The sequence below is a fragment of the Somniosus microcephalus genome, chromosome 7, assembly GCF_052327205.1.
Source record: "Somniosus microcephalus isolate GS21.2 chromosome 7, FLI_Smic_1.0, whole genome shotgun sequence".
NCBI classification, from domain to species: domain Eukaryota; kingdom Metazoa; phylum Chordata; class Chondrichthyes; order Squaliformes; family Somniosidae; genus Somniosus; species Somniosus microcephalus.
This window is the reverse complement of record NC_140993.1, coordinates 24,000,105-24,026,069: the sequence shown is the minus strand read 5'-3', so window position 1 is coordinate 24,026,069 and position 25,965 is coordinate 24,000,105.

Here is a 25,965-nt window from a genome sequence, read left to right as displayed (position 1 = left end):
GTCGACCCTTCCCCCTTTAAGAGCTGGCCGGCGCCAGGGTGTCTGCTGTCAATCAAAACATGACCGCACCTGCGCTGCGCCCGGCCTCGGCGCTATCAGTCTGCACCGCCGGCTTAGCGCCTAAAGAGCGGGGTGCAACGCCAGTTTTAGCGCTCGAGCAAACTCCTTGGCCAAAGCTACTGAATATCGGCGAAGTGGCCTCCACTTTCCGGCGGGCGCAAACTTTAGTGCCCGCCCGACTTTACCGCCCCAAAAGTGGCTATACTGAATTTCTAGGCCCTTGTCTCTACATTTTGATTATGCAGGAAATGTAGGTCACTCTGTAAAATGAAGATTGTAAACAAAAGCTGAAATGTTGTATGTGATATTGCTTTCAACCATAATGAATCTAATTGTTATTCCTTTATCTTTTGCCGTTAAATTATTAGGAACTCTAAAATATTAGCGATAAAGAACAGCACACGGAAAGGCGCAATGCGTAAAGTTGTGCCAACCTGATATTGTCTGCATTCTCCGCTCCACTCCCACTCTGACCTCTCGGCCCTCGGCCTCTTCCACTGTTCCAATGAAGCTCAACGTAAGCTCGAGGAACAGCACCTCATCTTTCGATTAGGCACTTTACAGCCTTCTGGACTCAACATCGAGTTCAACAATTTCAGACCACAACCTCTGCCCCCATTTTTTCAGATGGCAGCTGTTGATGTTTCTGCCATTCCCATTTACACCTCCTCTAGACCCATCTTTTGTTTCTTTACTTGTCCCATTACCATCTCCTTTTGCCTCGCACCATCATCCCTTTTATCATTTAATCTCTCCTCCTTCCATCCTATCACAGACCTTCCCTTTTGTTCTTTCCTCCCCTCCCCCCTTTCCCTGCCCCACACCTGTTACATCTCTAACTTTTTCCAGTTCTGACGAAAGGTCATCGACCTGAAACGTTAACTCTGTTTCTCTCTCCACGGATGCTGCCTGACCTGCTGAGTATTTCCAGCATTTTCTGGTTTTATTTCAGATTTCCAGCCTCCGCAGTGTTTTTGCTTTAGTGGTATTGTCTGTCATTTTCCTTCAAAATGAGTTGTCCTTGTTTAAAGGTAATTTGTTCCTGATGTGTAAATAATGAAAGTGAAGTGACTAAAAATAGAACGTTATTAGGATCTTGTTAAGCGCTTGTTTATGCCTGGAATGTGGTTTTTGTACTTTGTTTTGCACAGAAACAAACAGCTGGGATGTTTCGCCATTGGTGGAACCTTGGCACATCTTGACCGGAGTATGGGTGACAATATCTTGGATTTATGGAATCAGATTTGATCTTCAGCACTCTTGGTACAGAGCATTCCGAGTGTGAAGCTTGTAGGTGATTGGCAAAGGAACCAGAGGCGACATGAGGAAACGATTTTTTTTTGCGCAGCGAGTTGATGTGATCTGGAATGCACCGCCCGAAAGGGCGGAAGCAGGTTCAATAGTAGCTTTCATAAATACTTAAAGGGCTATGGGGATAGAGCGGGAGAAGGGGACTGACTGGATTGCTCTACAGAGAGCCGGCATGGACTCGATGGACAGAATGGCCTCCTTCTGTGCCGTTATGACTCTATTGGCTCTATGAAAAGATTTGCAGGACCGTGGGGAAAGAGCGGTGGGGTGGTGGGGGGTGGTGTGGGGGAGGGAGCTTGGAGTGAGACTAGTTGGACTGCTCTTCCAAAGGGTCAGCATGATGAGCTGAATGGCCTCCTTCTTTGCTGTATGATTCTATGATATCAGGAATTCGGGCCTCTGCTCCCCATGATATGCCATCAGTTAAAATGAATGAATAGAAAATCCTGGTGGAGGAGGGGAGGGGGGGAGCGGGAAAAGGGTCTACATGCCTAAATTCCTGGCATGGCAGAGGAGCAAACCACAAGCATTGATCATGAAAATTTACCCCAATTTACCCCTTAATCATTGTCAGCTGGGGGAGACATTGTCCTAAACCAAAGGTTGCCTTTTGCATGAATGTCCCAAACACCTGACCTTGCTTGGGTTGGCTGCTAAATTTTCAACACATTTGCGAAAGTAAAAAAACAAAGACTACCACAAAAATAGACCATAACCAGTCAAGCACACTGCTGAAATAAGTGCGCCAATACCTCGATTAAGATAATGGACAGAGGAATATCACAGGAACAGATTAAGCGTTTCTTTGCTAATATCGGCAAAAAATAATTTCTGGTTGTGTTTGGTCCCAGCCAACGATTTAATTATTATTGAAAACAAGGATTGATAATAACATTACTTTGGGGAATGAGTAAGCTGGCACTGATTCAGTTACTAAATTGATTCTATCTAAGCTGGAGCCAACCCATAACATTTGGAGACTGATGCAAATTGTTCAAATCCCTATTTCCCCACAGAAATCAGCGGCAAAGCAAAGCGGGACTCATTTGCAAGCGCGGAGCTAATGAAGTGTCAATTTACACACCTTGGAAGGAAAATAAGGTTATTTGAATCAAATATCACAAAGCTTGGTGTTGATCTGACTCCATTCAACAACCCAAATTCAAGCGAACATTGAGTCCTAATAAATCTCTGAAGGTTAACTGCTGCAAATGTTATTCCTGAATCAAAAATTGCCATTTGTACGAGGCACACATAATAGTTATTTTTTTCCCTTTTGGTATTACCCCTCTTCCTAGATCTGCAAGACTAAGAAATGGTGTAATGGCAGCTGGAACAAAGGAAGACATTGGGGTCAATTTTCTGGCTGCCGTCGAGTGGCTTTTCAGGCGGCTGGGGGCCGAAAATCGCCGAAAAATCGGGTCGGGACCCCCCCGCCTGCTTCCCTGCCCTGTCCAACTTTCGGACCGCCGTTTCTCCGCGACTCGCTTCAGTCCCGGCCGCCGCTGGCGGGACTGGTCGTCGGAACACTAATGACCAATTATTACCTTGTTGAAGTAGATTTTCTGGGGCCGTTGCGAATTTGGGGCTTTCCCCACGTGAAACATGCCTGCGGGGAACCCCGCTGATGAGACCTGGCGTGAAGCTTGCCGGCTTGCTTGCTGTCAGCTGCAGGTCAATCGGAGAAGTTGCGATTTAAAGGGCCAGCACTTGTATGTTGAAGGACCTTGTTGTTGCAGGTTTGGGGCTACTTCTTCAAGGCTTAGGCACAGCTGTGGAAGGTTGGAGCCTCACACACTTCTCCAATGTGATCTCCTGGGAAGCCCCTCTCGCCACCCTCACTCAGTGCTTCCTCAGCGGAGGCATCTACAAGAAGCATGGGATGCCTTTTTTTCCTTCCCTTCTTGCCATTAGAGGATCTCCAGCAGCAGAGGCGGCAGCAGCAGAACCAGGAACAGCAGGATCAGCAACAGGAGCACCAGGCTGCTGCTCACTCACCTGAAGCTGCACAGGCCAGAAGGGGCCAGCGCTTGGAAGTGGCTTGAGAGCACCTTGCTGCACTTTAGGGGGCCATGGGGACCCGTTTCTGCACTGGCAGTCCTACTCAGAAGGACTTCCATGAAGATCTGGTTTCTCTGTTCAACAGATGGCCAACGCTCCTCAAGAGATGTCATTCTCTTATGAGCACTCACCATGTTTTCCGTACCCTGGCGCGTTATCTCCTCCATGGAGGTTGCCAACCTTTCCATGGTGATGCGGTCATGCGCCAATGACTCCACAAATGCTCTGCTCATGGTCGCTATGGACTCCTCCATTCGCTCCACACTCGCAGCGCCGCTGGAGACAAAACCTGCCAGAGACTCCTGCATCTGTGCATGGAGATCCATCACCTCTTCTCTTGCGGATGGACCCAGAGGCAGAGGGTCGACATGCAGCGCAGCTGAGCTGAGCTGGCAGAGTCCTGCACCCTCCGACGAGGACTCTCCACTGCTGTCCCTGTCTCCAGAATCTGCTGAGGCTCACTTGTGAGCTGTGAAACACCAGGTGACAACACTACTCTATGTCCCGAAGGTCCCCCCGAGGTGTGAGTGTCTGCCCTGGTGCTGAGTGCGCTTACTTCTGCTGACGCTGTGCCCTCAGAAGTTGGAGCTTCCTCTGAGGAGTCTGGCTGCACAGCCTCTTCCTCCTCCACAGTGAGGACGGGGGCTCTGGATGGTACTGTGAGGGAGTAAAGGAAGGAGTTAGAGATGTAATTCCAAGGTTCTTCTGGTGACTCCCAGCGAGTTAGCATCTGTTGACACCTGCATCCATGCAGCATTGGTCTCAGTGGGAGGCCTCTTCCTCCCTGACCTAGGGAAGAGGACCTCCCTGTGGGCCCTAACCCCATCCAATAATGCCTGCAGTGAAGCCTCATCGAATTTGAAGGCAGCTCGGGGTCTGGCACTGGCCACAGCTGCTGCAGGCTCCTCTGCCATCCTGTATGGTTTGTTTGGAAGCCTTCAGAGGATGCAGTGCTTGCTATGGTCCTTGAAAGCACCACGAATGATGACATCATACTGTGGGGATTTCTGACTCGAATTGTACAATTAGCAAGGCTTCCCACATGCTGGGAATTAATTGGCCACTTGAGGGAAAATTGCGTGGAGCTGGCTGACACTTTTTTATGCGTGTCACAAACCCCACATTCGGGGAAACCCGACCATTTCCCACACAAGCCGAAAATCGGGGATTGATAGTCTTACTTCTAACATGAGTCCTTCTCCACAGACTCAGTTAGAAATCTCTCCTGCACAGAAAGCTGAAGGCTGTCACTTTTGACAGTTCGCAGCCATTCTGCTTTCTGTGCCGGTGAGATGAGGGACTCCCGAGACCTAAAGGAAGGAAGGCTGTAAAGGTAAGAAAAGGTAATTTAAACTTCTTTAAATACTTTAGACACACCAAACACACTTACCTTTGCACTCATGCACACATCACTCACCTGAACACCGATATCTCGACCCCTCCAAGTCCTTCAACCCGACGGCCCGACTCCTCTAACTTGGCGTGGTTTGGAGCCGTCGGGAATCCCACACTTCAACCTTAAAAATAGGGATTAGGCTAAAAACTGCCTGTTAACTACCGGTTAACAGGCAGTTAACTGGCACTAATCCCCTTCCCGCCTCAGAGAGGCGGGTCCCAGTGCGGGGCGGGTACCCGCCTCCTTTGAAACTGGCATGGAGGCGGGTTGGGGGCGGGATGGGGTTGGGACCCCCGATTTCAGGATTTTAACCCTCCCGCATGCCTCCAATCCCGCCTCCACGGCCCAATGGAAATCCTGGCCTTGGTGTCCAAAGATCTATTGATCTCAACCCTGAATAAACTCAACGACTGAGCATCCACAGTCCTCTGGGCTAGAGAATTCCAAAGATGCACAACTCTCTGAGTGAAGAAATTCCTCCTCATCTCAGTCCTAATTGGCCGACCCCGTATCCTGAGACTAGGGGGGAGAAATTCTGTATCGCCCCATTTGGGGCACAATTATCGGTCGGGCGCACAGATTAGCGCCTGGTGCTAATTATCGCCTCTGACTGCAAACTTGTCTTCTATCGCCCCTGGAGCTGATTGGAGCGCTAAATCAGGCGCTGCACACCTGTCTTAAGGCGCAAAGGTCGAGGAGAGAGGTGCTACCTCAGAGCGCTGGCGAAGCTCATGTGATGTCAGTCAGCAATGGAACACAGACACACTGGCACCGGCCAGTTCTTAAAAGGGAGGGTCGATCTTGCTCTCCATCCACACCCTGCTCATTGCAGCCTTGAATCTCGGCCTGGAGAGACCTGTACATCAATTCTGCTGGAAAGAACAATGGAGAGGCCCAGGGAAAGAGCTCAGACTGCAGCCCCCATATTCTCTTCTAAATCGATGCAAGGAAGATCAAATCAGAATGAACCTGCAAAGTGCTGCTCAGTACCCAAAACTCCTCAACACAGCGTTGAATCTCTCCAGAAGTCTCTCTCTCTCTCTCAGAATGCGTGGTGCAAAAATGTCACCAACAAAAAAAGGCAGGAAGCGGTCGCCTTTAAATAGCACTCCCCCAGACCCTTTCCGACAGCAAAATGCTCCCCTCAACCTGTCGTTGCTAGCGGCAGGCGGTAAGGCAGGGGGCGCCACTCAATATCTGGTCCGGAGCGCTACCGGGGCGTTGCGCACTCGACTGACGTCACGACCTGCCGACGCAGGAGATCGTGGTGGTAGTATTTAGCGCCGCCGCAAAATGTTCAGTTAATTTCGCGAGCGCTAACGGGAGGTGCAAACCAACCAAATTCTTACCCCTATGACTTGTGTTTGACTGACCAATACTCATGCTACAAGTTCATTTGTACACTCGTTAAACTTTCTTCCACCATTGTTGGCTCCTTATAAGAACAATATTTTTCTATCTGGAGTCCAGTTCCTGTGGGGATAGGATACCAGCAATCACCTTTATTTAAATGAAGATATAATTATCCAAATTGTAAGGGAAGATATGCATACTATGTGCTGAAGGCAAAATGGTTGCTCAACCAGGTGTGTTGTATAACATGATCATATGACTATTTAAAAAAAATAATTCTTGTGATGTGGGCGTTGCTGGCAAGACCGTCATTTATTGCTCATCCCTAGTTGCCCTTGAGAAGGTGGTGGTGCACCTTCCTATTGAACAACAACAACTTGCTGTATACAGTTCCATAGCGCCTTTAACATAGTAAAACATCCCAAGGCGCTTCACAGGAGCGTTATCAGGCAAAATTTGACACTGAGCCACATAAAGAGACATTAGGACAGATGGCCAAAAGCTTGGTCCAAAAGGTAAGTTTTAAAAAGCGTTTGCAACCAGCTTCAGCCAGAAGTGCCGAGTGGATGATCCATATCAGCCTACTCCTGAGGTCCCCCTCCCATCACAGAAGCCAGTCTTAAAGGAGAGAGAGGTGGAGAGGCGGAGAGGCTTAGGGTGGGAATTCTAGAGCTTAGGGCCCAGGCAGCTGAAGACACGGCCGCCAATGGTGGGGCGATGAAAATCGTGGCTGCGCAAGAAGCCGGAACTGGAGCAGCGCAGAGATCTCGGAGGGTTGTGGGGGCTGGAGGAGGTCACAGAGATAGCAGCCGCTGCAGTCCGCGTGGTGAAGGTGCTCCCACGATGCTGGCGGGGAGCGAGCTTCAGGATTTTGACCCAGCGACAATGAAGGAATGATGTGAGCACGTACATAATCAAGAGCACGAACTAGATGGAGACAATAGCAGTTGTGTAAACAAGTGCAATAGATGCAACTTTCTGCTCCAAGTTATACCGGTGAGAACTATGTCCTAGACAGGAACCTCAAATGAATCAAGCAAGAAAACTCCATCTGCCTGCAATAAATTATCTCCTACCTAAAAGAATAAATATCTCACCAATAGAATAATGATCTAACTTTGATAGTGTCACCCCATTTGAAATCACAGGATTTTTTGCACATTCATGAGGGAATTGGACAAATACTGGAAGGGTCAAAACTTGCAGGGCTAAGGAGAAAGAGCGGTGTGGGGGGGGAGTGGGGTGGGCGGGGGTTGGTGTGTGGGACTACTTGGACAGTTCTTCCACAGGCACAATGGGCCGAAGGGTCTCCTTCTGTGCTGTCTGATTCTACGAACCAGCACTAAAGTCGCTCTTTGAATTGGAACGCAGTTCATGGAATGATGTTTGAGGATGAACTTTAACCGCTGCCTGTTGGTTTCCGTGGGGATTGCACGCATCCTGGCATTAAAGCAGCTTGACCCAACAGACTAGGCATCACAGGAGTGCGAGCATGCCAGACTGTAGAAAACATGTTTGCATTCAAAGAGCGGAGCAAAGAAGCAAAGGTCTTGCGGGTCAGTGTGCTTCATTATTTTCAACATCAAAAAAAAATTACCCGGCTTCAACAAGCCAAGGAATGAGCGTAAGAAACAATTCAGAAAGAAGGATGGAAAAGGAGCTTTTAAATAATGGAGGATGTTGGCAGCACGCTCACAGCACACTCACGCATGGGAAAACTCTGCATTGCAGTGCTCCAACAACAGCAGCAGACTGCTTAAAGCGATACCCCGCCATATGACACAGCCATTGCCTCACCCTCTCATAGTTGCCTGTAAAATGAATCCCATAACAGTGGAACAAAAACCAAAAATGTTGGAGAAACACTCAGCGGGTCAGGCAGCGTCTGCGGAGAAAGGTTAACGTTTCAGGCCGATGACCGTTTGCCAGTTCTGACGAAGGGTCGTCGACCTGACATGCTGACTCTGTTTCTCTCTCCACAGATGCTGCCCGACCCGCTCAGTGTTTTCATGCATTTTCTGTATTTATTTCAGGTTCCCAGCGTCCGCAGTATTTTTGCTTTTTCATTCTTATTTCTAAGTTAAGGGCAGTGGGAGGCTACAGGGAGCCGATGCAAAGCACCGAGACTTCGAGGGTGAATGTCCCCAGTGGTTCTCCCACTTGCCTGCTGTGACTTCGGCGGGCGAGTTGCGGAAACCCCAGAGAAAGAGCAGGAATGATGTTTATCTCGTTTCCTCGGCATTCCTGCGACTCTACGGGAGAAATCCCGCAAAGATTCGCTCCCAACGGTGTCAGCCGTGGCTCAGTGGGCAGCACTCGCGCCTCTGAGTCAGAATGGTTGTGGGTTCAAGTCCCGCTCCAGAGACTTGAGCACAAAAATCTCGGCTCACACTCCCAGTGCAGTGCTGAGGGAGTGCCGCACTGTCGGAGGTGCCGTCTTTCAGATGAGACATTAAAGCGAAGCCCCGTCCGCTCTCTTGGGTAGATAATCTGGTCATTATTACATTGCTGTTTGTGGGATCTTGCTGTGCGCAAATTGGCAGCCGCGTTTCCTACATTACAACAGTGACCACACTTCAAAAAGTACTTCATTGGCTGTTAAGCACTTTGGGACGTGCTGAGGTTGTGAAAGGCGCTATAGAAATGCAAGTTCTTTCTCTACTCCACCCTACCTAAATTCCTGACGCATGTTCACAAGGCTTTACATCGGTAAGCTCACCTTGGGCAACTACCCCTTCTGAGTCCAGGATTCCTCTATGGGGCTTAGACCTACAACATCTGGCTCAGAAATGAGAGTGGCAGCAACTGATTAAAGCTGGCACATGAGACAACGGACTCAAGTACAGGAACAAGGATGTCTTGCTGCAGTTGTACAGGGCCTTGGTGAGACCACACCTTGAGTATTGTGTGCAGTTTTGGTCGCCTTATCTGAGGAAGGATGTTCTTGCCATGGAGCGAGTGCAGCGAAGATTCACCAGACTGATACCTGGGATGGCAGGAATGACGTATGAGGAGAGATTGGGTCGATTAGGTTTATATTCACTAGAGTTTAGAAGAATAAGAGGGGATCTCATTGAAACTTATAAAGTTGTAACAGGACTAGACAGACTAGATGCAGGAAGGATGTTCCCGATGGTCGGGGAGTCCAGAACCAGGGGTCACAGTCTAAGGATAAGGGGTAAGCCATTTAGGACTGAGATGAGGAGGAATTTCTTCACCCAGAGAGTGGTGAACCTGTGGAATTCTCTGCCACACAGGGCAGTTGAGGCCAATTCATTAAATATATTCAAGAAGGAGTTAGATATATTTCTTGAGGCTAAAGGGATCAAGGGATATGGGGAGAAAGCAGGGACAGGGTACTGAATTTGGATGATCAGCCATGATCTCATTAAATGGTGGAGCAGGCTCGAGGGGCCGAATGGCCTACTCCTGCTCCTATCTTCTCTGTTTCTATGTTTCTATGACTCATTTCTATGTTTTAACGTCTTAAACCATGAGTGTTGCTAGCTGCCGTAATTGGTTATAAAGCGTTCACTAAATGTGATGAATATTGGAGTGCTGGGGATGCTAAGAAGAAGTTTAAGCATTCTGACTTCTTCGCATGTCCTTCGCCGTTGTTGACACACAGAGCTCTGTTCGCGGCCTAGATTCCACCCGCCATAAAGTCTTTACCTCAGGTAGGTCTTTAAAATATTCCATCCACATTGAGGGGGGAATTTTCAGCCCCCAAAAATGGGTGGGGTGGGATGGGAGGTTAAGGTGCTGAAAAACTGAATCCCGACCCCAACCCGCCCACTTCCGGTGTTAACGGAGGCGGGATGGGGACGGGGGGCGGGTGGGCAGAAACAGAAACGCAAACCAGGCCCTGCCGTTAAATTCATCAGGGCCTGCGGGAAACCCGTTCTCCCGGGTTTCCCGACTGCTTTCTAGCCCTGCGCCCCCACCCCCTCCCACCGCCAGCTCCCAACCGGCCTCCAGATTAGAATTCCGACCTTAATGTGTTTTTTTGTTGCTTTTATTCAATACTGAAGCGATTAGAATAGGTTTTGCGAATCCCTTGTCAACGAATCGTCTCAGCCTTTTCTCTCTGCGAATGTTGACAGACCCGGTTGTTTACCTCCAACTCTCTGTGCGTCATGAGCGGGAGATTTCCTCAGTTGCAGGGACATCATCAACCTGCTTATAAAGAACAGGCTTGATGAGCGCACTATTTCTGGAGTGAGTATCGAGCTAACGTTGAGGCTTCCCTCGGGGTAGGGATGCAGATTAAACTTGTGTTGTTCCCTTGGTTATTTCTAACACAGCAGAAATCAAATAAAAGGAAGGAAGATTTTCATTTCTGTGGCGCCTTTCATGACCTCAGGATGTCCAAAGGCGCTTCACAGCCAATGAAGTACTGTGTGAAAGTGCAATCACTGTTGTAATGCAGGAAACACAACAGCCGATTCACGCACAGCAAGCTCCCACAAGCAGCAACGTGATAATGACCAGAGAATCTGTTTTTTTAGTGATGTTGGTGGAGGAATAAATATTGGCCCAGGGCATCGGGAAGATCTGCCCTGCTCTTCTTCAAAATAGTGGCCGTGGGATCTTTTATATCCACCTGGGAGAGCAGGCGGGTCCTCGGTTTAATGTCCCATTCGAAGGACAGAAATCCACATCAGCGAAAATAGTAATAGTGCTGGAAACAGCGCTGTTCTGACATCACAAAACCCACGGATGATAAACCGACCGACCAGAGAACATGGCAAGCCGTACGACATGCTATTTTATGATAATGGGATGACTGTTCTACCATGTAACGTACAGTGTCTACACCTGCTGCCAAGGTGCAGCTGTACCGGTCCCTTTAGCATCTCATCAACTCATTGTAAATAGACAGCTCCTTAGGTCAATTTCAGGCCTATCCCTGCCACATTCCTGGGCCACGGGAGCCTTCTCCTCTTTGCCAGATTTTCCATGCTGCCCTCCCCCTCTACAGTTCGGCTATAACCATTTCTAACTCCTCTAGACCCATCTTTTGTTTCTATGCTTGTCCCGTTACCCGCGCCCCCCCCCAACTTTCACCTTGCGCCAACATCCTTTTGGTCATTTAATCACTCCTGCCCTCCACCCTGTCATGGACCTCTCCCCTTTGTTATTTCTTTCCCCCTTTTCCCCTGGCTTTGCACTTGCTTGGAAACTGTTCCATCTCTAACTTTTTCCAGTTCTGACCAAAGGTCAGCGGCCTGAACTGTTAACCCCGTTTCCCTCCTTGCCGACGCTGCCCGACCCGCTGAGCATTTCCAGCATCTTCGGTTTTGATTGCGGATCTCCAGTCTCCGCAGTGTTTTGCTTTACAGGTTAATTGCTATCGGTGAGGGCATGTTTCCAGATTGACAGGTGCCTGTAAAAATTCAGCTCCGGCTTATAAGGAGCCAAGTGAAGGGACTGCCTGTCCTTCTGATATTTTTGGTACTTTGAAGGGTGACCTCTGAAGTATGATGAACACACGGCAGATGCGAGAACATTTGGAAACGGTTTAAGCGTCAATCTTTCAATTAAGCAATTACTGATTAGATCCAAACCGGACAAACCAGTCAGCAAGATGAAGTCGGCATGTTAACAGTAAACTGCTGAATGAAAAGTTGTTTCATTTATGATATGATGCTGAATTATTCCGGGACCCTAGCAACAATATGTAACATACGATGACAACGTGCTTTCCAGCAACATTAGCACTTCACTTTCACACTGAAATTAGTTATTTAACCCTTCAGGATCAGAGTGCCAGGTATGACTGAACATTCATACCCGAGTGTGTAAGCAGGATCATGTGCAGGCTTCCGACTATTAACCACATCTGGAGTCCTGGGTAAAGTTCTGGTCTCCGTATTATAACAGGTACATGGGGCACTGGAGAAGGTGCAAAAAAAAGATTTACACGGATGATACCGGAACTGAGAGGTTATGACTATCAGGAAAGAGTGAACAGGCTGGGACTCTTTTATCTCGAAAAGAGAAAGTGGAAAGGGTAACCTAATAGAAGTCTTTAAGATTATGAAAGTGTTTGATAGGGTAGACGTAGAGAAAAAGGGGAGATCAAATCTACGGGCATTAAATATAAGATAGTCACTAATAAATCAAATAGGGAATTCAGGAGAAATTTATTTAGTGAAATGTGGAACTCACTATCACAAGGAGTAGTTAAGGAAAATAGCACAGATGTATTTAAGGGGAAACTAGATAAGCACATGAGGGAGAAAGGATTAGAAGGTTATGCTGATAGGGTTAGATAGAAAGGGGTGTGTGGAAGCCCATGTGGAGCCTAAACACCGACATGGACCTGTTGGGCCGACTGGCCTGTTTCTATGCTGTACATTATATCAAATTATGATGAACCTGTATAAAACACTGGTTCGGCCTCAACTGGAATATTGTGTCCAATTCCGGGCACCGCACTTTTTATGTGAAGGCCTTAGAGAGGGTGCAGATAAGATTTATGAGAATGATTCCAGGGATTCGGGACTTCAGTTACGTTGATAGACTGGAGAAGCTGTGGTTGTTCTCCTTAGAGCAGAGAAGATTGAGAGGAGATTTGATAGAAGTATTCAAAATCATGAGGGGTCTGAGCAGAGTAGATAGAGAGAAACTGTTCCCATTGGCGGAAGGGTCGAGAACCAGAGGACACAGATTGGCAAAAGGACTGTGATGAAATAAATCTGTGTTCTGGCATTTGTATTGTTGTTGTTGTTGTTGTACTTGTTAATGTCTGGAATGTTCCACCGGTGTAACCACTAATGCTCCTCCCTAGCCCCGCCCCTCTTCTGGAATGTTCTACCAAGGGCTGGGTCGGTGATGACTGTGTTAACTTGATGCCATGTTCTTACTTAATAAAAGCCTTTAGTTTTAAGCTTTAACCTCATGGATTCAGGCAGTTATTTGGCACATCAAGGACCAAAGGCGACATAACAAAAATCTTTTTACGCAGTGAGTGGTTATGTTCTAGAATGCACTGCCTGAAAGGGTGGTGGAGGCAGACTCAATCGTGGCTTTCAAAAGGGAATTGGATAAGTACCTGAAAGAAAAGAATTTGCAGGGCTACGGGGAAAGGGCGGGGGAGTGAGACTGGCTCAGGTGCTCTTGCAGAGAGCCGGCACGGGCTCGATGGCCTTCTTCGTGCTGTAACCATTCTATGATTCTATGAAATGAAATAAGCCTCGGAAGGAGTGCAGCGTAGGTTTACCAGAATGACACCCGGACTTCAAGGATTAAGTTACGAGGAGAGATTACCCAAATTAGGGTTGTATTCCCTATAATTTAAGGGGTGATCTGATTGAAGTTTTCAGGTTAGTAAGCGGGATAAGGTAGATAGAGAGAAACTATTTCTGCTGGTTGGGAAGTCTAGGACTCGGGGGCATAGTTTAAAAATTAGAGCCAGGCCTTTCAGGAGTGAAATTAGGAAACACTTCTACACACAAAGGGTGGTAGAAGTTTGGAACTCTCTTCCGCAAATGGCAATTGATGCTAGATCAATTGTTAATTTTAAATCTGAGATTGATAGATTTTTGTTAACCAAAGGTATTAAGGGATATGTGGCAAAGGCGGGTATATGGCGTGAGATCGCAGATCAGCCATGATCTCATTGAATGACGGAGCAGGCACGAGGGTGCTCAATGGCCTCCTCCTGTTCCTATGTTCTTATGTTCCTATAAGTGTCCTGTATGTTACTGGCTATTCTGCACTCCAGTTAAAGACAAAAAAAAGAAATTGAAAACACGTAGAACACACCCCTGGCTTCAATAGGAGTGCTGTGAGGTAGAGGGGACACAATCACCTCCTGAGAATCATCAAAAGGTGGGTTCCTTTTAAAATGGCCGCACTGCGAGCAGCAAATAGAAACACTACTGCCAAGACCGACAGCTGGCATTCTCCTGGCACCTGACCACCCATGGACTAGCAAAGTGGTTTTGTTTGCTGCCTGGCCTGCATACACTGAGGTGGAACTGGCCTCTGTTCAAAGTCAATGTGTAAATATTTCTAGATGATATCTTTTCACATGAATCATTTTTGCTGTATGCGCCAATGCCCTAGCATTTGCAAATGTGGCTGCTGTTTCTGATAAGATTTCTTTTTTTTTATCTTGGGGGGCCTTGTGGACGGAGCTAATATGCAATTCTGTCTGCAGACATGTGCTATGCATGGAAAATTCCCGAGTGTCTATTGACCCCAATGTGTCAGCCAATGAGTTGGAGGCAGGGCGGGACTGATGGCTAACAAATGTGTTTCGCAGGAAACAATGTTTATTTACAGAGTCTATTTAAAATGAGTCTCTATGAACTGCAGCAAACAGAACTCATGATTGAAACTACAGCAACTCCTCCCATTCACTAAACCATTTAAAGTATTGGGGGGCGCTTTTGTGACTGGGGGCGAGTTGGAGGCAAAACTGCTGCTTGTCGGGTCGATGTCCCGCCTCCATCGATTTGTGGCCAACCCACGCTATTTTCCCTTGATTGCATAGAAATATAGAAGATAGGAGCAGGAGTAGGCCATTCGGCCCCTCAAGCCTGCTCTGCCATTCAATGCAATCATGGCTGATCATCCAAATACAGTACCCCATACCCATTGATCCCTTTAGCCTTAAGAAATGTATCCAACTCCTTCTTGAATATATTTAATGTATTGGCCTCTACTGCCTTCTGTGGTAGAGAATTCCACAGGTTCACCACTCTCTGGGTGAAGAAATTCCTCCTCATTTCTGTCCTAAATGGCTTACCCCTTATCCTTAGACTGTGACCCCTGGTTCTGGACTCCCTGACCATCAGGAACATCCTTCCAGCATCTAGTCTGTCCAGTCCTGACAGAATTTTATAAGTTTCAATGAGATCCCCTCTCATTCTTCTGAACAACGAGTACAAGCCCAATCGACCCAATCTCTCCTCATACGTCATTCCTGCCATCCCAGGTATCAGCCTTGATTGTGATTGACCTTGTTAAGCCTGCCCAGCGGGCTTAGCAGGCCAATCAAGGGAAAGCCGATCGCAGAGCACGTCAATGTATGATGTTTCATCTGTCAAAAAGTTTTGACAGAGGAATTGTTATCGTTTGACAGCTCTGTGAAGCTGTCAAACAGTAACATTCTCTGCAGTTTGAAGAGGTCTGGAATTCAAGACCTTAACAAACCTCTTTCTTTAACAGAATTGAGATGGTTGTTGCATCTGAGAATGTAATGGCCACCTGTCAATCCCAACACGGAGGTACGAGACTCTCCGCATACAAACCGACTGAAGCCTGAAGGAAGAAACAAAGGTAAGTACACTTTCAAAAACACTTTGCACTTACCTCAGAATCTCACCTATACACTCGTGCATCCATCACTTACCTTCACACCACACTTTTGCACCCCTGCAGACCCACTACTCGCCTCGCTGAGCTGGCGGGTTTTGGAGCTGTCGGGAAGCCCGCAAGTGCGGGCAAAAAGGGGATAATCCTATTTTCTGCCTGTTAATTACCTGTTAACAGGCAGTTAATAGGCTTTAATCCCTTCCTGCCTCCAAGGAGATGGGACCCGGTGCGGGACGGCTACCCGCCTCCTGGGAAGATGGCATGGAGGCGGGTTGGGGGCGGGATGGGCACCCGCCCCCAAATTCTGCCATTTTCCCGGCAGTCCCGCCTCCATACCCGCCTCCCCAGGGCTGGCAAGATCGCCCCCTTAGTGTAAGTATGGCGCTTATATACTGATTTATTTTGCTTCTGTATCGCTTTATGTACTGCAATAAATCCAACTTGTATTTTTAGCGTCAGCTTGGTGTTTTTCTGCCGATCTGATAGGTCAGGATTGTAAAGTGGTTTAACCCGGGTGGATCATTAACATGGACGTCTGCTACACAAGTCACTTCATCCACACAGTTAGGTTTTCGCTCACTGCAAGAGTGGGCTGCCTCAGGATTTAAAGAGTGTTTGGAGCGAGCTTGAATTGTAACACAAACCTTCCTGCCAATGCCAGGAAAGGTCTGCAGCCAGAAATGGAAATTGGAATTTGTGATATTTTAGATGCACATGCATAATGTCATGCAAACCACAGCATAATGCACATCTGTTGCTAAACGAGGCATCAATCACCAGCAAGCACTGTGATATCATGAGCCAAAAAGCACAACAAGATAATCAAACATTTCAAAACAACAAAATTGGAATCAGTTCATGTGGCCCAGTGGGTAGCAACCTCACATCTCTGAGTCATGAAGGTTGTCGGTTCACGTCCCACTCCACGGGAACTTGAGCACAAAAATACTAGGCTGAAACTTTCTACTGAGGGAGCGCAGCACTGTCGGAGGTGCCCGTCTTTCAGATCGAGACATTAAATTGAGGCTCTGCCTGCTCTCTCAGATGGATGTCAAAGATCCCACGGCCACTATTTCGAAGAAGAGCAAGGGGGGTTCTCCCCGGTGTCCTGGGGCCAATATTTATCCCTCAACCAACATCACTGAAACAGGTTATCTGGTCATTATCACATTGTTGTTTGTGGGAGCTTGCTGTGCGCAAATTGGCTGCCGTGTTTCCTACATTACAACAGCGACTACACTTCAAAAAGTACTTCATTGGCTGCTAAGCACTTTGGGGCATCCTGAGGCCTTTCTTACTGTAATATATCCTTTCTTTCAAAATAATGTTTCATATAACATCTGGTGAGCATCAGACTTTTTTTGGATGATGTAATCCCTTTTGTTAGTAAGGATGTTCCCGATGGCGGGGGAGTCCAGAACCAGGGGTCACAGTCTAAGGATAAGGGGTAAGCCATTTAGGACAGAGATGAGGAGGAATTTCTTCACCCAGAGAGTGGTGAACCTGTGGAATTCTCTGCCACAGAAGACAGTTGAGGTCAATTTATTAAATGCATTCAAGAAGGAGTTGGATATATTTCTTAAGGCTAAAGGGATCAAGGGATATGGGGAGAAAGCAGGGACAGGGTACTGAATTTGGATGATCAGCCATGATCGCATTGAATGTCGGAGCAGGCTCGAGGGGCCGAATGGCCTACTCCTGCTCCTATCTTCTATGTTTCTATGTTGCTTGATATGCTTTCAGTCTGAGATGTGTCCTTTGATGCATAGCAGATCCATGTTGGCCATGGAGTTATTACCAGAGCTGTAGGGGTTCGCAAAATCCCCTAAATCCCTGAAGATCGGAAAATTTTGGTCCACATCGTGGGCGAAGAATTGTGTGATTTGAATTGTCTCTGGGTTGGACAATGTTTTAAAACATGCCCAGAACCGCAAAAGGCTGCGTTGCAGCACGTGGACAACACCGGAATCGAGGAACTTTGTGGAAAAATTTGCACACTTTAAGACAGTACATTTTAATAAAATTGTTCCCGGGAGTTTGGTAATTGTAAAGGGGTTTAAAAAAAGGCCGTCAGAAAGCATGGCCAAAAGACAGAAAGCAGCTCGCAGCTCGTGGATGTCTGTGTAAGTGGGAGGATCAAGCAGTGGCAGTCAGACCTGTCAATCAAACAAGGGAGTTTCCCTTCTCTATAGAAGCAATCAATGTTTGTTTATTGACTTAAGGGATTATCCACTTGAACAGTAACCGCAGAACATTCGGTTTCTGTTTACACAGCAATCCAGCCCCATTCAAAGCCCTTACACACATTGAGACACAATGAAACTCCGGAAAAGGACTTTTGAAAGAGAACAGTTTGGATTGAATGGGTTTTTGAATCACCCATTAATTGAACAATAGGGCAGTTGGATTCCCTTTTGTTTTAGCCCAGGTGAACTCTGGATGTGGGCGGGTACACTTTGGCCCCAGAAGGTAGACACATCCAAACCACTCCAACCACTTTGAATCAGCCAATCACAGCCTTTCTCTTGTGTATTCGAAATTTGGGCGCGAATTTTGCACACAGACCCTTTCAGCGCCAAGCAGGAGCTGGCAGGATATAAAAGATAGCTCCTGAGAAGCGATCGCTCTCTTACTTCGCTGGACCCCAGGTGAGCAGGTTTCTGGCTCCTCAGCAAGGCAACCTAGTCAGGAGTTAGGGGGCGGTAATTAAGGGGAAATTGCTAAGATTGTTTAATTAACATTGTAGCCATTAATCCCTCGTTTTTGCCGTCTGCCTTCCCCCATTTAAGCAATTTACTGTAATTACTGTGTTCGTGTGGTATAGTTTAAAATTTGATTATAGTTTCTTTAGTTTAATAAAAGTTGACTTTCTCACATCCAGACCAGTTGTCCGTTTTTAATATATCATTAATTATAAGTTCCTCCAGTCAGAACTGGAAGGTGGGGTAGCGATTCAAAACCGCTGTTTAAATTGGTTTATAGTATAGCAGCAAAAGGCTGCCTGACCAGGTGAATTACCGTAAACCAGGTAAAAGGTTGGAATTGGTCAGAGTGCAGGCAAAGGCTGCTGACCACGTAAAGGAAGGTAAATTACCATAAACCACGGAAAAGATGCCCCCCTACAGAGCGAGAGGCTGCAAGGGAAACCCTGCAGATCCTATAACCTCTCCAGGCCTCTGAGACACTGCTTCAGTCAACCATGATTAACAGCACCATATGCAGGAACTGCTGCACGTAATGCAAATGAACAAACGCTCACATGTCGCCTGGGCTCTGAAAACATCTCTGAAACAAGCCCCCCACCCCACGCCCAGAGGTGTGAGCACAAGAATCCAGGCTGACACTCCCAGTGCAACGCTGAGGGAGTGCTGCACTGTCGGAGGTGCCGACTTCCGGCTGAGACATTAAACCGAGGGCCCCTCAGGTGGAGGTAAAAGATCCCGTGGCACTATTTTGAAGGCCCAGAAATTCGATCATGCCGCGTCCATTTTACGGCATCGGAATGGCGTCTGAATATTCCAATGTGGCGGTCGCCCGCACCAGTTGTGCCGGGAAGTGCACCGCCCGCCATACTGGATCGGCCTCCTCCATAAGCATCCATGCATGTGCCAGAACGATTCAGGAAGCTCATAATAATATTTAACTGAGGGTCCTACGCGGGTTATAGGCTCCTTTTGTGAAATTGGGCTGTTCCCCACTGCCTTCTCGCTGCATGATGAACTTGCCCAGTAACCCATGGCACTGACAGTCGGGAAGGACCCTGTAGGAATGCTATTTAAAGGGCATAGTTTTGGTCTTCTTATCTAAGGAAGGATATACTTGCCTTGGAGGCGGTGCAACAAAGGTTCACTTGATTGATTCCTGGGATGAGAGGGCTGTCCTATGATGAGAGATTGTGTAGAATGGGCCGATACTCTCTGGAGTTTAGAAGAATGAGAGGTGATCTCATTGAAACATATAAAATTCTGAAGGGGATTGACAGGGTAGATGCTGAGAGGTTGTTTCCCCTGGCTGGCGTGTCTAGAACTCGGGGGCATAGTCTCAGGATAAGGGGTCGGCCATTTAAGACTGAGACGAGGAGGAATTTCTTCACTCAGAGGGTTGTGAATCTTTGGAATTCTCTGCCCCAAAGGGCTGTGAATACTGAATCATTGAGTATATTCAAGGCTGAGATAGGTTTTTGGACTCTAGGGGAATCAAAGGATATGGAGATTGGGCGAGAATGTGGATTTGAGGTCGAAGATCAGCCATGATCTTATTGAATGGCGGAGCAGGCTCAATCCTGCTCTTATTTCTTATGTTCTTACCTTCTTATGGATCATCTCCTCCATAAAGGCTCGTTGCTGGTTTGTCCTCCTCAGCTGTTGGTTAACTTCTGGGCTTTTCTAGGGCTATTTTCTGTGTTCCAGAAGTGAATCCTAACTCCTGGGGACATCTTTGTGCTGGTGCTCGACTGCAGGCTTCTCAGTGGCCTGGTGTATTTCCATTGGTCTTCTGTGTCTGACCCCCTCTGGCGAGCTGGCACCTGTGGCGTCCTCTCCCCCCTGCCCTAGCTCCTGCATACTTGTGGCCGGTGATTCACCACATGAGGAGCCCACCTCTAGACTACCCTCTATAGTACACGTGGCGCTGGGCTCTGAGCTGGTGCTCGCCAGGGTCAGATCGAGTATCGCTGCAGCTTCAGGAAGGCTGGCCTCCTCTATCTTCACTGGCCCAGGAGCCACGACAGGTTCAGCTCCTGAAATGAAAGAGAGGGACAAAGGTTAGCGTTCCGTGTGAAGGGGGGAGCAGAGAGCGATGAGTGGCTGCTAAAAGTAGCTGCAGTTTGTCATGCAGTGTGTGTGGGGATGAGATAGAGGGATCAGGGAAAGAGAGGGTAAGTTGTGAAGAAGCCCTGTGCAGCATCTCCTCTGGTGTTGCCACTCACCACGGCCATGACTCAACCCCTACCAGTGATATCCAGCAAGTCCTGCTGAAGTGGAGAGGAGGTGTGAAGGCAGCCCCCGGCTCCTCTGGCTGTCTCATGTTGTGTCCGATCTTCTACAAGAAAGACGGGAGTGTGGTAGTGACAGCCTTGTGAGCTGTTTGGAGACTGTGCCTGTCATGGTCGAATGGTGTAGTCATTGTGTGCAAGGTGTGAGGTGTGGGGGATTGAGGGTTGCAATCATGCTGAGAGCAGGAGGTGCAGAGTGTGTGAGCAGGAGGAGGAGGAGGAGTGAAGTCTGGTGCAGTGATTGTATGAGAGTGAGGGGAAGCGGGGAGGGGAGTGCATTGAGTAGTGAGGCTCGAGATGGCTCAAGTGTGAGGAAGAGAGTAATGAGGTGAGATGTTAGATTCTTAGCTTCACACACCTGCGGAGGTCATTAACATCTTTCGGCATTGCAGCCATGCCCTGGGAGCTAAGATCTTCACATTGATCGCCTCAACGACCGCTGCCCACAGGCGATAGAATTGTTGCCTCCCAGAGGAACACGCTATCTCTCTCCTCCCATTCACTGCTCGGACCATGGCTTCTGAAGCGGCATCACTGAACCTGGGGGCTTGGCAGTGCTGTCAGCTCTTTTGGAGTGTGTAGATTAGTCAGCGTAAAAGAACATTTTGCAGCTTCTTCCAATGATTTATAAATTGTTGAAGAGCACAAACGTGCGAACAAACAGTTACAAGGAAGTGTTGGCTTGTGTTAACATAAAATTATATCAGTTGCTCGGGAGTTGTTAAAGGAGCAGTCGCTAATGCTGGTTCACACATGTCAACGTAATCTCCACATTGGCAGTGGTTCCTTTAGAATTGACTGATACATCTTGTTCTCATATTCCTGAACATAAGGGCGACTGTTCTGATGGAAAAATGGAGCATTATTTGTCGGCAGTTTATGGAATTTCTCTCCCTCTGTATTGGGTGCAACCCAATTTCTAGCCCACATTCTTCCTGAGCAGGGGAGTTATCCTCTGGTGTCCTGGCCAATATTTATCCCTCAATCAACATCACAAAAACAGATGATCTGGTCATTATCACATTGCTGTTGTGGGAGCTTGCTGTGTGTAAATTGGCTGCTGCGTTTACTACATTACCACAGTGACTCTACTTCAAAAAGTACTGCATTGGCTGTGAAGTGCTTTGGGACATCCTAAGGTTGTGAAAGGCGCTATAGAAATGCAAGTCTTTCTTTCTTTCAGACAGCCTGTCTGATCCAACCAAAGCACTCGGATCACAATCCATTTTTTGCAAGACCCGTTAAGAGGGACTGTGGAAGTTCCTGACCAAGTTTGGTTGTCCCTGACAAAATTTATCAAAGTGATTTAACAGCTACACGATGAAATGTTGAGAAAAATGACTATTAACGTGACAGTGCCTGATGCTTTCTTTATCGCAAGTGTAGTCAGGCCAGGTTGTCGAACTCCACTCATGATGAAGAAGTTGTCCTGCTTTGACCTGTTCTTCTTGGCCATGCTGAAGGAAAGTCTTTCATGTTTCTTGGAAAGACAGGTGGAAAGCTGTTCAACTTATGCAAGGAAACAAAAAGTGAAAGAAGCCACCATTTGTTGAATGTGGTCGCATGAGAAGACCAGCTGTTTTGCATTTGCAGCCGAGGACTATGGCCAATCCATGAGTCTGAAAGAAAGACTGAGGCAAATTCCAGCCAACACTTATTTCACAACATCAACCACCATCACTGTTCATTCTGGCTTCGGTCTTCCACGAAGCTTATGGGCAACCCTAAACCGTATCCAGACAAACCACGGCAGATGCCGATACTTAACGCACCGATTGAGAATTAAAAACTCTCCAGCATGCGACTGTGGTCACCCAGAACAGACCATGGAACATGGAACTGTTAGATCCGTGTATCTTGATGTTGTGTCTCCTTCAATAACTAGAAACGAGACTGCAGGGAACAATCAACAGGTGTTTACTGGATGAGGGTTACTCTAAAACTAACTATACAGATCCCTACTCAGGGTTTATATACAGGTGTAGTCACTGCCGGTACTACAGTATACAGGAGCTGTAAAAAGTAGTTCTCCCCTTAAAGGTACGTACACTACAATTCCTCCCCTTTTAGATTAACAGTACCATAACATTCATTTAACAATTAACACTTTTAACATGCAACATTAACTGAAAATAGTCCATTTATAAATTCAGTCTTTGGGGCGGCTTCATGATCCTTTCTGGATAGCGCCTTTCCTGAGTGTCTTGCTCTTGGTGCGGAGGCCCCCTGTCGTCAGTTGGTTCATCAGCTCCCGATGCTACTGTTTCTGGGGTAGATGCTACCTGTATGTCGGGTTCATCACCAGGTACGCGAGACATGGGGTTGACTCGTTCCTGTGACTCTAGGATCTGGTCGACATGGCGTCTCACAATGTTCTCCCCAACATCCACTGTGTACATTAGTGGCCCCTGCCGTGTGCATATCGTTCCTGGTTGCCATTTCTCTGTTTGGTAGTCGCGGGCCAAGACTGGTTACCCTATATTGAAGCTCCTTGTTGGCTTCTCATTGATGTGCTGGAATTGCTTATTCTCAACATCTCTTCGTACATTTGGTCTGAGCAAATCCAGACGAGATCTCAACCTTCGGTTAAAGAACATCATGGCCGGGGTCTGGTTGGTGACTGCATGTGTCGCATTTCTGTAGGCTAACAGGAAATTGTCCACCTTATGCTGCAGTGGAATGTCGTCATCACACATGGCCCTTACTGCTTTTTTAAAGGTTTGTACGAACCTCTGAGCCAATCCATTTGTGGCTGGATGATATAGGGCGGATGTGTAATGCCTTACCCCATTCCTTTTCATGAATCTTCGAAACTCTTCGGACGCGAACTGTGGTCCGTTATCAGAGCAAATCTGCTCTGGCAAGCCGTTCCTGGCAAATATGGTCCGTAGGGCTGCAATAGTTTTCTCCATGGCGGTGGACGACATTTTGATCACCTCAGGCCATTTCGAGTGCGCATCCACGGCTATTAAAAACATTGAGTCCATGAATGGACCAGCAAAATCAATATGCACCCGTTGCCATGGAGATGAGGGCCACTCCCATGGGTGTAGAGGGGCATGTGGTGGTGCATTTTGGACCTTCTGGCATCCTGAGCAGCTCTTTGTCAGGTCCTTGATTTGCTGATCGATCCCCGGCCACCACACATAAGCCCTAGCAAGGCTTTTCATTTTCACCCCTCCCAGATGGCCTTCGTGAAGCTCATTGAGCACTCTCTCCCTTAACTTGGGTGGAATTAGCACTCGGGATCCACACATCAAGGTCCCCTGGCACACTGACAGCTGTTCTCTTCTGGATGAGAATGCTGGCAACAGTGAGTCGCCATGTGTTGGCCATCCCTTCACCGTCAAGTCATATACCCGAGACAGTGTCGGGTCATTTCGGGTCTCCTTCTCTATATCAGCGTTAGTTACTGGCAAGCGTTCAATTATAGTCAAATAAAATATTTCGACAGGGTCCACTGCTGGTGCTTCCTCCACAGTAGACAGTGGCAGGCGTGATAGCCCATCAGCGTTTCCATGCTGTTTCTTGCCCTTATACTCGATATCATATTGGTTCGCCCCTAGAAAAAGGGACCATCTTTGTAGCCGTTGCGCAGTCATCACCGGAACGTCCTTTTTTGGATTAAAGATGGAGACAAGTGGTTGGTGGTCAGTCAGCAAGGTGAACTTCTGCCCGTGCAGATAGTGGTTGAACTTTTTCATTCCCCACACTAGGCTGAGGGCCTCCCTGTCAATCTAGGCATAGTTACGCTCGGCTGGGGTTAGTGACCGAGACGCAAAGGCTACCGGCCTCTCCGAGCCGTCCGGGAATTTGTGCGACAGCACCGCTCCAATGCCATAGGGTGATGCATCACACGCCAACCGAATTGGTAGTGCTGGGTTGAAATGAGCCAACACCTCTTTTGATGTGATCAATTCTTTGCACTTCTGGAAAGCTCGTTTACATTCGTCATTCCACTTCCATGGTACCCCCGTTTGCAGTAGGGTGTTCAGTGGGTGTAGTACTGTAGACAAATTCGGCAAAAACTTATGGCAGTAGTTCACCAGCCCGAGGAACGACCTCAATTGTGACACATTTTCCGGTGCTGGAGCCTTGACTACTGCCTCAATCTTTTCAGGGGACTTATGTAACACCTCTTCATCAATAACGTGGCCACAATACGAGATCTGCTTCTGGAAAAACTCACATTTGTGGCGATTTGCTCGGAGCCCATATTCCTTCAATCTAGTGAGCACCTGCTCCAGGTTGGCAAGGTGATCATTATCATTTTCGCCCGTGACCAGGATGTCGTCCAAATAACACTGGGTCCCTGGAATCCCTTGCAGGACTTGATCCATTGCCCTTTGCCTAATAGCCGGAGCTGATGCTACCCCGAACACCAGCCGGTTGTATTGGTAGAGACCTTTATGAGTGTTGACCGTGAGGTACTGTTTCGAGGCTTCTTCTACCTCCATTTGCAGGTACGCCTGGGCCAGATCAATCTTAGTGAAGCGTTTCCCTCCAGATAGCAAGGCGAAAATATCTTCAATCCGCGGAAGCGGATATTGTACCGTGTGAAGGACTGGGTTCACTGTCACCTTAAAGATCCCACAGATGCGAACCTTCTTTGGTTCCCCAGGCATATTACTCAATGACCTCTTCATTACAGGAACGATGGGTGTAGCCCACTCGCTGCAGTCCACTTTGGACAGTACTCCTGAATGTTCCAAACCTTCCAGCTCTGCTTCGACGGTTGGGCGGATCGCATAAGGCAACGGTCTGGCCTTCAAAAACTTTGGGCTTGCATTTTCCTCTATTTTGATCGTCGCTGTTATGCCTTTTAGTGTTCCGAGTCCCTCCAGGAACACTTCTTGTGCGTCAGTTAGCATTTTTGACAGTCGTCCAGGTGTGACGTCGTCATCCTTTTTGGCATCTACAGTCAGTGCTTGTATGGAATGCCAATCTAGCTGTATCTTCCGGCTCCATTCACGTCCTAGTAGTGGTGGTCCTCCATCTGGCAATACATATACGTCCATTTTTGGTGTTTCCTTGCCGTTATATATAACGTTCACCCTTATTTTCCTTTGGGGTAGTCTTTTTGCCCCGTGTACGTCTTCAAGACAATCTCTGTATCTCTCAAGGGTATATATGAGAATAGCTGCTTGTAGTCCCTTCTGTTTATGACTGTTAGGGCTGATCCTGTGGCAATTCCATTTTCACTTGGACTCCGGCTATTTTGAGTGTGACCCAGATAGTTTGGTGATCCTCCATTTTGATCACCTTTTGTAGTTTCAGACAACCCAGCTCCTTGCTTCCAGAGTCTGTATCACTTTTCTGTTCGTCTGAACTACTCTCCGTCACCGTATGTACCTTCTTGTACTTCTCCTGTGGAGATTTCTTGCTGCTGGCTTTCTTTCCCGACCTGCAGACTCTTGCTATGTGTCCTACTTTTCCACACTGTCTGCACACTTGGTCCTTGAAC